Source organism: Varroa jacobsoni, unplaced genomic scaffold, assembly GCF_002532875.2.
Source record: "Varroa jacobsoni isolate VJ856 unplaced genomic scaffold, vjacob_1.0 scaffold_267, whole genome shotgun sequence".
NCBI lineage: Eukaryota > Metazoa > Arthropoda > Arachnida > Mesostigmata > Varroidae > Varroa > Varroa jacobsoni.
The window spans coordinates 253,610-265,785 of NW_019213169.1; the positions used below are offsets into that span (position 1 = coordinate 253,610).

General features: G+C 37.6%; 1 long non-coding RNA gene across 1 annotated transcript; it reads left to right on the top strand.

Moving 5' to 3' along the window:
- The first annotated feature begins 3,335 nt into the window (after nt 1–3,335).
- Nucleotides 3,336–9,198, top strand: LOC147753729 (uncharacterized). Its single transcript, XR_015310301.1, has 3 exons — nt 3,336–3,605; nt 4,780–4,929; nt 8,134–9,198. It is a non-coding gene; the product is annotated as an uncharacterized LOC147753729 (long non-coding RNA).
- The last annotated feature ends 2,978 nt before the right edge of the window (nt 9,199–12,176 follow it).

The window sequence follows — 12,176 nt, forward strand, 5'->3', positions numbered from 1 at the left end:
ACTCTTAGGCTCTTTGAAACCCTTGAAGTGTGCAGCCACCTACCGCCGTCTCAGCGCCAGGCAGAGTCTCAACCAATATATTTATAATAGTACACTATCTGCCACAGGATACTGTTTGTTGTAAATAATTACTTCTTCTGCAGTACTAACAATAATGCGATTCATCCTAGTTTTCGCTCAGTATATTCCGTCAATAAATTCATGTTTTTCTTGTAAAATACGGAACACATGAACGTAGTGGAAACAGTGAAATAAGGAAAATAATGGAAATAGTAGAATAAGGAAAATAGTGGAAGAACTTAAAATAACGGTCCTCGAAAGGTAACACCAACTTGCCATAGGTCTCAATCTATTTTCCTGGAAATGGTGCAGTGGGTAATGTGTTTACCGGCAAAACTTGAAAGGCACATTGTGTTTTGGGTTCAAATTGGAGCATGGGTACACTTCGTATCAGACCGGAGGTCAGCCGTTTGGTGGAGTGCCCAACGGCCGTACCGGACTTAGAGGTCGAAACATATCGATTAGGCTTCAATCTGATGGGATGGTTTTCAAAAGACGGCCGCAAATTAGTGCAACGACAACTATATATATATATATATATATATAAACAATCGTAGAAAGAAATCAAACGCATACATGTATATTGCTTAAGCGTCGTGTTTAAAACTAGTACAAGGGGTGTATGATTGCGTAAACTCAACCAAGAGAAGAAACATAATTGCTTATCATAAATTCTCTGTCAAATATTTTTAAGGTGTAGTCAGCTGGTGGGTCTTTATTCAACGATACAAGAAAGCATGCGAACTGAATGGAAGAGAGATGAATGCATTGCAAAACCTTTTTTTGATCTTGCAAGTTACTGCGGGTTACACCATAAAGTGTAGATATTGAGGTCTCTAAATTCTCAATACATCGAAACGAAGCACTTTGTAATTACCTTATATATTGCGAAGATTACTTATCGAGGATATTTCTGCTTTATTTTCAGTGTCGCGAGAGACCTCAGCTGTGCCCGGAAGGGTCGCATTTAGGAGAGCCTCATCGAGAGTTTCCATAAAAACATTCTGGCACTGACCATAATAATCTCAATCGACTCCTGTTGTATTTAAACAAGAACGTTTTTCAAAACAAAATTGTCGTTGTGATTCAAAACGAGTTCCATTCAATTATTTACATTTTACCAAACTACTTATCTATTTAGTCAGCATTATTCTGTGTGTCTTACCCTTACATATTGCTATAGCAATAGACTTCTGTTATATCCACAGCTGCAACATTATTTTCGAACATAGTATTGGCGAACATCTTCGAAAAATTTTGAAAAACTTTAATAAAAATTTAGACTTGTAAGAAATAGAGCAATGGTAATTTTACTGCGGGCTATATTTTTTTGTGAGTAAGCGAGAATGTTCACAAATTGGCACTTCCGAAATTGCTATTTTGCTACTTTCTAATTCCTGCTTTACGTTCGAGAGATACGACGCACGAGTTTGAATTATGCAAGGAGGAAAAATGGGGGTTGCTGTTGCATACATTTATTTGCTAACATTTCTGATGAGTAATTGAGGGTCTGGCTGTTTGCATTTCACCTATACAATAGAAAAATTATTGCAGTTAGCCAAGAAATCGAGACAATGAAGATATTCTCCGCTAATGATTATTTTCCCATGCACCAATGCCCACAAGTTGGCAATAATTACTCAATTATTGCACCTTCACTTGTAATTTTACTGTCTCGTTACCGAGCTTCTTGATTTATGTCACATATAAACGGTTAAAAACATTTACAACGCTCGAGGCCAAGGCGATCGACGTCACCCAAAAAATAAATTCATATCTCATAGTTAATGTTCGTGTCTTAGATTGCTTAATAAAGGTATTAAAATAGGATGTGTAGTCCCAACCTTTTGCGTATCTAGCGTAAGAGCGCTGTTAATTTGGCTCTTAAAAATCAGCCTTTGCATGTAGCTTGCGCCCTAGGCTATATGTTGCAAAAGGAATTGCTATGTGGAGGCTCCATTGATACTGAATGAAAATTCCCATATATTTCAACGAATTTCTGATTTTAATTTTGATGCTAATGTTCTTTTAATATTGACGCTTTAGACGATGGCGGCAATCGTTGGTAGTCTGAAGCGGCTTCTGATGTTTCGAGTTTCTTCAGCAAAACCGTTTCTCACATGGCGATCACGTGCAAGTCCTGAGTACGTTTCAAGCATGAGGCATTGTTTGGGTTCCTGTAGATAAAATTAAATCTTGCCATGCAAGTTTACTCCACATTCTATCATCAGTGCCTTATTTCGATTATATACGTTAGGCATCGCCTCAGTTTGCGGTTTTATTTTTCTCTCGTACCTCCAGAACTTTTTGTATCAACTTTTAATGAAAAGAACAATCTCAATTATCGGATTCGGATCCCAATAATCGGATCAATTATCGGGCAAGGACGGCTTATCACGCAACTGCAAAAGCGTGCTGGCTAGGCAAAAAGTCCGTGATCCTATTTTCCGTTTTGAATCACATGACCCCTGTCTTAGAAATACCTGTAGTTGACCCTAGTTTTACCACTTCTAAGTCTAGCTAGGTTAACGCTTACTGTGCCACGACCCTAACGGGGTTAAACTACCTCATTTGTGCTTCTCGATATATTTTATCGTAATGAAAACACATTTTTTAGAATTAAATGTAACACAGAAATTTTAAACAACAACTATGTCTAAAGGATGTTTTGATGACAATAATTCTTGATTAAAAGCAGGAACAAGCATACACTAAGGCTTCTGGGGTGGTTCTCCAAATGTACTTCACGCTGCAGTCTTCAAAAGTCGAGTAGAAGTAAAATCTGCTATCATGATAAGTATCTGCAGATCCGATATTGATGTACTGTTTAGATTCGGTCAACTATTTGGACTATGAACAATATTCTTGAATATTATTGGTTACCCGCTGATGAGAACACGAGCTGCTGTGAAACTGGTAAGCTTCTCAGTTAAAATTCGATTCGACTGTCATACAAGGAAGCGCTGCAATAAATCCTACCGGTAATTCCACAATTAAGTTCTTTCGACACCTCGCAATGATTCGCAGTGCAGACCTACAATGCAACAGTGAGCTCCTAGGCTCTTTTCGAGCTAACTTATGCTTTTCCACAACCACATCTATGTATATGTATGCGTATATAAGTTCTGAACGGAATTTGGCCAGCATTGCGTGCATAGTGCTTTCACGGTCCAGCACTCTTACTAAGGAGAGGAATGTGAGGAATGTGGATGCCGTCTTCGGGTCAGGCCTCGGCATAAAAGGGCTGTCCTAAGATGCCGCTGAACATAACTGCCATTCCGATCAATAGTGTCAAATCTTATCTAAATCTAGGTCTCAATCCAACACCACCAATTCCTATATAATAACTGCCCGATATCCATCTGATAACCCCTAGTTTCGCCAGAAGCTACTATTGTTTATAACAGAGATGTCGATAGAACTTAAGCAATACATAGATATCGGATCTCCAGATGCATATCATAATGGCTCATTGTACTTCAATTTATCCGATGATTGCAATGTATTTACATTGACATTTGGACGGCCACTGCGAAAGCTTTGATGTATGTATATCTTGATTTCAATCAGTAATCATTGCCATCAGGACATAGTTACTGTTTAAAATTTGTATGTTGTTATCAGCGCTGAATAAGGTGTTTTTGTTACGTTTATTATTACTATTATTTAGCAAATAGTTATTGTAATGGAGTCATAGAACCGACTGCGGACAAAAGAACACCGAAAGGTAGGTGAGAAAAAAAATCTAGAAAACAAGCTGCGAAATAATACAACACCTCTCTATGTTTCTGTTTCGAGTTTTGCGTCCGTAAGGCATTCCATCAGACGGTTGGCTCCCAGCACGAAGCGAAGTCTGTCTATGGCTTTACGTGTTGCGCATAGGTAGTTGTATGGAATTCGACCCTATCGGATGTTAGTCACGTGCCTGTCGCGCTCCCTACCTGAACCCCTCTCGTAGTACTTCGGTTTTGTCATAGACAAAACTACCTTTATTTATCGTCTGTTTTCAAATTCGATCATTAGAACGGCTTTTAGAGGTTGCGTTTGCTCTCTTGTTTTGTCTATTTCGCGTGCCATCTTCCTTTTCCTCTTTCTCTTTTATATAATTTTTTATTCATTTTTCCTTCCTCACGATTCAGTTCTGCTCTACACTTCTGTACTCAATAATCAAATTGATAAGATCAAATCTTCTGCAATCGATCTCGAGAGCTAGGTAGGAAAATGATGCGGATTACGTCGCTGTCAGCGCCTCCATGTGTCACACGTCGCATATGCGACGTTTTCAGACTTTTTTATCTTATACAAGTCCTCCCGGTAACTTGCATTACCATTAGTAATCAGTAATGGCACCAGGATTCCGGCCGAACCACTTAGTCAGACCGAAGATCTCGCCACTCGTCCACTTTTCTGGTGCATGCTATGTTGGAGTGCTCTGCTCCTCCTGCCATTCTTTCATAATCTGCTGTTTTGCTTCTCTCTTTTTTAGTACTGGATTGTTGGTGAGCTTGGTTCTCTCCTCGATGAATCTTGGCGTAAATGTTAGCCGTAACTGAGTGACTACAACGTATGTTCCCAAAATTTTATCTACGCATCCCGCTATTCCTACTGCAAAAGTTTCGGCTTGTTTAATTCTGTAAAACCCGGTAGATTTGGTTACTATTGCTAGAAACCTTCTTCTCGCTTGTGTAGTTCCCTAATTTCTTGACAGTGTTTTTGTAGGCTGTTGGTCACGTTGTCGATCCAGAGCCTTACGTGAGCTCGATTTACTGTTACTCGAAAATATCAGGCTAAATGCTTCGTCGGTATCCTATCGTTATCCAGCTTATCGTCGTCCAGTATATCGGCTTATCGTTATCCAGAGTGGAAAATGTAAGTGAAAAGTGTTGTAAATTGACGGTTAGGAAAGGGGAATAGTAGGAAAAGTGATATGGTAGTTTGTGTTCGTTTATTGGCAGTTGCATTAGTGCAAATGCGTTATTTGGAAACTTGTTTTGATTAAAAAAAAGGGTTTGTATATGTTTGGATTTGTGCATAGAGAAATTGGTTAAAAACCTTACTTGTTTCAGTTGTATTTTCACAATGATCATTTTTCTGCAGCTAGAATACGGGGAAAAGTTGCGCGCCTTGCATAAGACATTAGTTTGGATATAAGCAATATTTAATTTCTTACTATATGATATTTCTCCGCGAATTTTGTTCTCATGATGATCATATTTTTAATATTGCTGCAATTTTTCAAAATTTTCTCTTTCCTTCCCTATTTTAGCCCAGGGACATGCTCTGTTGCAATAATGATAAATTCTCCCAGTATACAAACCCGACTATTCTCACATTGTATTCGTAAATGTTAAGTAACTATCGATCTCTAACTCTAACATCTACCGTTTTAGAAGTGGTAGCTAATACAGGGTAGCGGCTCCTGATACTGTGAACGTCATCATATATATATATATATGTCAAACGATATTTTTGAAAGTAATAATAGTAGTAGGAGCGTAATATCGACACAATATTCCATTGACTGGCTTTGTGCATCAGTTTAGAAAAACTAAAACGTTAGAAAGACGTTCTGATGTGATTTTTCACATTGAATTTTAAAGGATTCTTTTAAAGCGGGGGGCTTTTCGAACATTCTCCGTTCAGCTTTTAACATGGAAATTAGAGTCTGTTGCAAGAACATGGAAACATGACATAAAAGAATGCTACACTTTTGGTAACTGCTTTACAATTTTTTTTTTAATATTTATGCACATATAAATCCTATATTAATTATTACTTACTGATAGTGCTTTTTAATAAAGTTGTGTAAACAATGCTTCTTTTAAGTACTCATAATATGAAATCTAGCCTCGTTTAATCTATTCTATTACAATAAGCTTACAATGAGACTCCTGTGATACGAATGTTTTCTAGTTTTGTAATTTCTATAGACTTAAAGTGGCGAATCTGCTTAACACGAGGCGAAAGGACAACGTGATAGGGTGAATTCTCTAACACGGAGATAAAAACCGTTTTTCTTAATTATATTTTTAAAGCAGTTGAATACGGACTAATTAGATTCAAAAAGCATATCTTGATTCTGCCCTGTAAATTATGGTATACTAATGGCGAATGAACCATAATGCATAGTAGTTAATTCACATAGTTTTTGAATTGTCCTAAAACCCTGATACAGGTTAAGAAGGCATCGTGAATGCAACACAAACGCTCAGTTCTTTTTCAACAATTCACCCAACAAGCGAATGTTTCTAATTTCTTCTCAAAGGGACTAAAATAAAGATATGGTTTAGACTTAAAGTTTAGTGTCTAAATACTCTTGTATAATGAACAAAATTACGTCAGGACACTTGTGGTTACGATATAAGCTTACCTTATTGGAGACATTTAAGCAAATCGTTTGTTTGTGTGAGACACGATTCTTAAGCCACAATAAAGCATCTTTAAATTACATTGGAAAGCTTATATAGATCCTCGAAGTGATTTATGTTTCACAGCTGATTCTTGTTCATCTAGGTTATATACATCTGTTCGCGAGGAAATCTCAAGCGACTGTAATGGTCAGAAAACGAAGTTACAGATTTAGTCTGTCTTCGGTTGAAAACTCAAGAGTACTATTCGCAAGTTGCCGGGTAAATATAGATTTACTGTCCAGGGGAGCGGCAACTGTTTCGACGCTGTATTGTAACTGTAAGATTTTTTAGGAAGTAAACTTGGGTATGATTGAAGTCAAAGTTGAGTTCTTTTTTTTTTACATACAAGAGAAGGGATAGGAAGTTAATTCGCAAAGCAATAAGATGGTTTTGAAGTGTGATATTACAGAGGCATATCTCGCCCACACTTCTTTTACTAAGTAACCGAAATATATTTCAGTTCATCAAGGGATCAATTGGAAATTCAAATATAAGATATCTATATATTTAAACCGAAAAAGAAAAATAATCCGAAGTTACTTGTAGAATATGTTAGTTATACTAATTGTCGATTAGTTATAATCTATTGGTTATATCTAGGAATGCTCGGTGAACGACATCGCCTAGACCATCATAGAAAAGTAGTAGTTTACAAAGCCGGCTGTTCTTCTATAATATCTACAAGAACAGATCCGCAATTCTGAGCACATGAGACTATTCACAATTAGAATTGCATATCTTTCGCTGACATACTTAAATGGGCAGTGATATACATTATTATGATACGCCCCATTGTTCTATATTTAATTTCGAAAATACAGGCTCGTACAGTTGTCCCGTCGACGCGCATTATCCGTATGAAGAGTTCATCCAACAACCCTCTCGCTTGTTCGAATCCAATAGAAAACGAACGCGCTTTTAGGCGGTCCGATAACGAATTTTGAATCTACAGTTATTTTCGCGCCCTGTATTTCTGTATACCTTCAGGGGTGCGTTACAGTTATAGATGTTATCTCATAGCAATGCTTTCTTAGCTTCAGTGATATCACAGCGTGGTTCAAGTTAGTCCGTTTATTAACCCATGATCCCGTTTAAGGATTACGGCCATATTCGGCGTGGGTTATTTTGTCACCCGTTTTTGGCTTAGCTTATTATTTGTCAAAAGTAAGCGACAAATGAAAACGTTAATATCTTTTTGAAGTTTTGAGTTATTTTGCTAAAAGCGACATTCAGCGTCATGATGAAAAAATGTAAAAAACCTAAATGTTTCGGAAGCCCAATTCTCTGTCTTTTTTTGTAGCGTGCCAATTAACAAGCAACCTTTTCGTTTTGATGCTTCAGTACTTTTCAACCGTTGTGCCTGTCTCCTGATTCAAGCGGAAAGTTTTTTTTTTTTTCACTTCTTAACACAAATTATCATATTGCAATCCAAGCCGAGATCCGAAAATCATGAAAATAGTTGAAAAAATTTTCACCAAACGTACATGGAAAGCCTCCTGTTACTTTTTGAGTTCACTTCAGTTAGCCTCAGAAAGCGATTCTAAGTAAACTTTGGAAAATTTCTCATTTATAGTTTAAGGGTAGATTTATGTATTTAACTCGGCCGTGGCGTCACCGTCTGCGTAATGGATTAGCGGGTAACGTAATTGCGTGCTAATTTTAGGGACACGTTGGATGTAGGTTCGAGCCCTGCTAGTGGAAGCAAGCTATGGTCAAACGCTAAACGGTGAAACTGGACGTAAAATCTCGAAATATAGGGGCCTCTGTGTACGGAAACCCTATATTTTACCACGTTTGCTGTACGTTTAGCCAATGTTCGGAGCCTAATTTCACCGTGAATACTCCAAATCAAATGCTGTATCATTCAGAGGAAGACAAGAGAGTAAAATCGACATAATAGCAACTTAGCCCTTTAGCACAAAAAGCAGCCCTATCTAAAGTATTTATTATTAGATAGGATTCGACTGTAATAATGTTTATTTTATCAGGAGTAGTTGGCTAATAAAAATGACCCTTCCATTAAACACCACTCACATAAAAATTTAGCTGTCTTTTTTCTAACCTGCGCAATTAAAAAGCTGATTTTTTGTTTTGTGCCTGGCGATAAAATCACCTTCAAAACGGGGTGGTTTTGACTCGTGTAAAGTTATGAGACGTTCCTTTAAAAAAAAACTCGTCAGATTAAAATTTTTAACAATCCGAATTAAAAATGCCTAATCTACCGTATCATGGCAAGCTAATTGGTGTGGGCTTTACTACATAAAATGATGCATAGGTGGTCGGACTCTTCATAGGTAGACAGCTGCTTATTATAAAATTATGCTTTCATCCTGACTTGTAAGTGACGGCGTGCTTGTTAATCATCCACTTGGGTTAGTTCCATCAGACTACCCGACTATTTCTCAGTTTCTCCCAAACTAGGATGCTAGGTATGTCCTTTGATGAAGACCTCGCCAAGCTAAAAATTCAGATCTATCCAAATTTTATTGTAGCTATGTATGTATCAAATCAACGGCTATAATTTGAGAATGTCTTAGGAATATAATTGAACTTTTGCCAGTTTATATTATTACGCGATTAGAGAAAAACTGACCGCGTGAAACGAATCATAGAGTGAACTTGGAAAGTATTTCGATGTTTTTTTTTATTAGATCCTGTATTATGCAAAATTATGATCATTTTAGTGACCTATAGTGATTTTCGCATTGCCAAAATAGAGCTATGTGTGTTCCCCTACAACTGTGGTTTAACTAAAGTGAATAAATATGTTTATTTTTATAGTGCAAACAACAGTTTTTGTAGTTTTCCTTGTCACTATGTATTGATTATAATAGTTGCAAAAATGAACGTAAAAAAGTAAAGCACAAGGAAGTGTGAAGACATACTTTCAACAGTAATGTTCCACAAGTATCAATCAAACCCCCCATCAGAGGGGTGAAATTGTGCACGCCCTTCGTTAGTGAAAACAGTCACTGATTTTAGCTTCTGAAGCTACTATTTGGAGAAATTACGTTAGTTAGGTAGAACTTGAAGCAAAATAGTTAATTTGAATGTGTGCTAAGTACTACAGAGTATTATGATTGTCAGTAAAAGTTCACTATGTTTTCGGCCTCTAGGGACTCTACTGGAAACTGGTTCCCGAGATTGCGCTCTCTATGACTTCTAATAGAATCGTTTTCAGATCATAGACGGTATTCTGAGGGGACACCAGGATTCAGAACGACTTTCATCAAATATTCCATAACGTGTTTCAGTGTGTTCCTGAAACCATATGTGAATGAACAAAATAGATTGAATCGTATCATAGTACATTCAATGCTTACCATTTGGTCGGCAAATATAGATTTAGTGCTTATCACTGTATTAATTTTGCCGTTGAAAAGTGCAAAACAATCGTAATCTTACTGGATATTAGAGTAATGTAACCTTGCGGCGTTGCGATCCGTCAATGCTGCCTTAAGATATGATGAGCAATAGTCCTCTCTGACCCCAAAAGACGATACTATTGTCCGAGTACCTTAGTGGAACTCCTTGAGATTATTCCAATTCGAACCAGATTAGGTGTCGTCACACGAGCACCGTGGAATGGCCAGCCAACCCACGACAAGTTTCGGAAAAATCCGTTAGCGTGGCTTTAGCTGAACAGCATGCTCCGGACAAACAGTTGGCCACAGTATCTCCTGGCTTGAGAAAAATCTATGAGGTTTGTTTTTTTATATAAACTGCAACTATATACGTACATACAAATTCATATACATAGATATCATGCTGAAACAGAATGTAAAACAAACAATAAAGGTGAACTTTTACAGGACGTGCTATTACTTTGGCGGCGGTACCACATCTGATATGGAATGATGCAGCCGAACGACTGACTGAGGCAAACCTATAAAACGTAAGCTATGCATAGCGGTCGACAAAACGCATTGACCTATCATATTGCAGGACTCGCTCATAAAAGAGGTCAGGTCGACATAAATTGAGTCAAAGGTGCAATGAGTGATGCTTTGACCTTTTGTTGTCGAGAAGAACGAGTCGTTGCCAAGCCTACATCCCGAAACATGAAAACTATCTGTCCAAGCAATGTATTTCACCGTTTCATAGGCGTGTGCCTATGCGTGTAGTGTATCTTAGGTATGTTTTGCAACACGCAGTTCTTCGCACGCAGAAAATATATAATTTTCCGCAAGTAATATAAGGATAGGGATAAGGTAGTCGGCCTATGGCGACATGCCGCAATCCCCTTCTTACGTGAGCTGGTCTTCTAATTAGACAAATAAAGCAGGAAGGACATTTGGTATTCTTGTTACTAAAAGAGGAAATAACTTTCTATTTTTTTTATTTAAAATTTTCTAGTATTAATATTTAATTCCTTTGATGTTAGTAAAACGACGATTGTATCTTGATCAAGAAGACACCCAGAGTTTCACCCCCATTGCGGATTGATCCGTCATACTGCACTCGGTACTGCGATCTTCAATAACGTTCTCCATTTATATTATTGGTCTAAGAAAATTCAAGTTCCGGGTAATGTACAATTGAATGGGCAGTGCTTAGCTGACGTTACTAATCCTTCGTAGTTTTACTCAACAGTGTTTACGCAAAGAAGGATCCGTACAGATTCAAGAATATCAGTGTTGTGCCTACGCCTGATAGATTTATAGTGAGCAGCTGTTACGGACCCGTAAACGGTGCGACCCATCTTACTTAAGGCATTGACACAATCTGTAATTAATTAGACCACTACTTAGACTTATTTGATAACTACAGCTATCTAGCATTAATTTTTTTTCAAATTAATTTAGGCTTTGGCACCGATAACGTGACAAGCAGACAAAAGATCACGGATTCGTTTGAATACAATATCAGAGGAAAAATGGTTCTTTTGATTTCAAAAGTCAGCCGGTTGGAATCGCACACTAAGTAATTTCGAGTACGATCCCTTCTAGAACCTTAGTGCATCACTATTACCCAAAATTTAGTACGTTTTTGGTGCAGGTCTCGTGTTAAGAAATGTGTGTGTTTTAGATACATATTATCAGTTGTCACTGCATACACATGTTTACTGGTATCAGGCAAAAACTGATTGAATAAATCGACGTTATGGAGGTGACCAGTGCCGAAAACCGTTGCCGTAGGGGACGGTGCAGAGTCGTAAGACTCTGTCGCCCATATTCTGCGATCCAGCTTAGAAGTTTGAAGTGACCTGAAAATATCACGATTGGGCCTTTTATCAAACTGTGCTTCTTATACAGCGCCTGGTTGAGTTGTAGCTATTTTGAAATGCTGAATTTGACTAAAATTGACATATAGCGTGAGGTCGGTGATGTTTAACCAGTTCACTAGCTCAGCGTTGATATCTTTAGATTTCGTTGTTTGTAAAACTCCGCCAATATTTGTTCATAAAAGTAGGTAGTAACTGTATCATAATAGGGGCTGATATTTTCAATATTCTACTATAAGTTGAAGTTGTAACAGCGAGAGAGGTAAATGAAACAAAGTTGTTACGCTAGCAAATTTAGGTAAGTGTTTCCTGTTGTCATGAAGTGACACTTACATTTGCGATATCAATTAGGCTTTGTCAAGTGCTTTGGCAACATTTACGTAAACTATTACTGAGCGGTAACAAGAGTTTGCGTTCTCGTACTACGAATCGTTAATTATAGTTCATTAGGTGAATATTTTATGTCTGCGGAACTAGAAAAT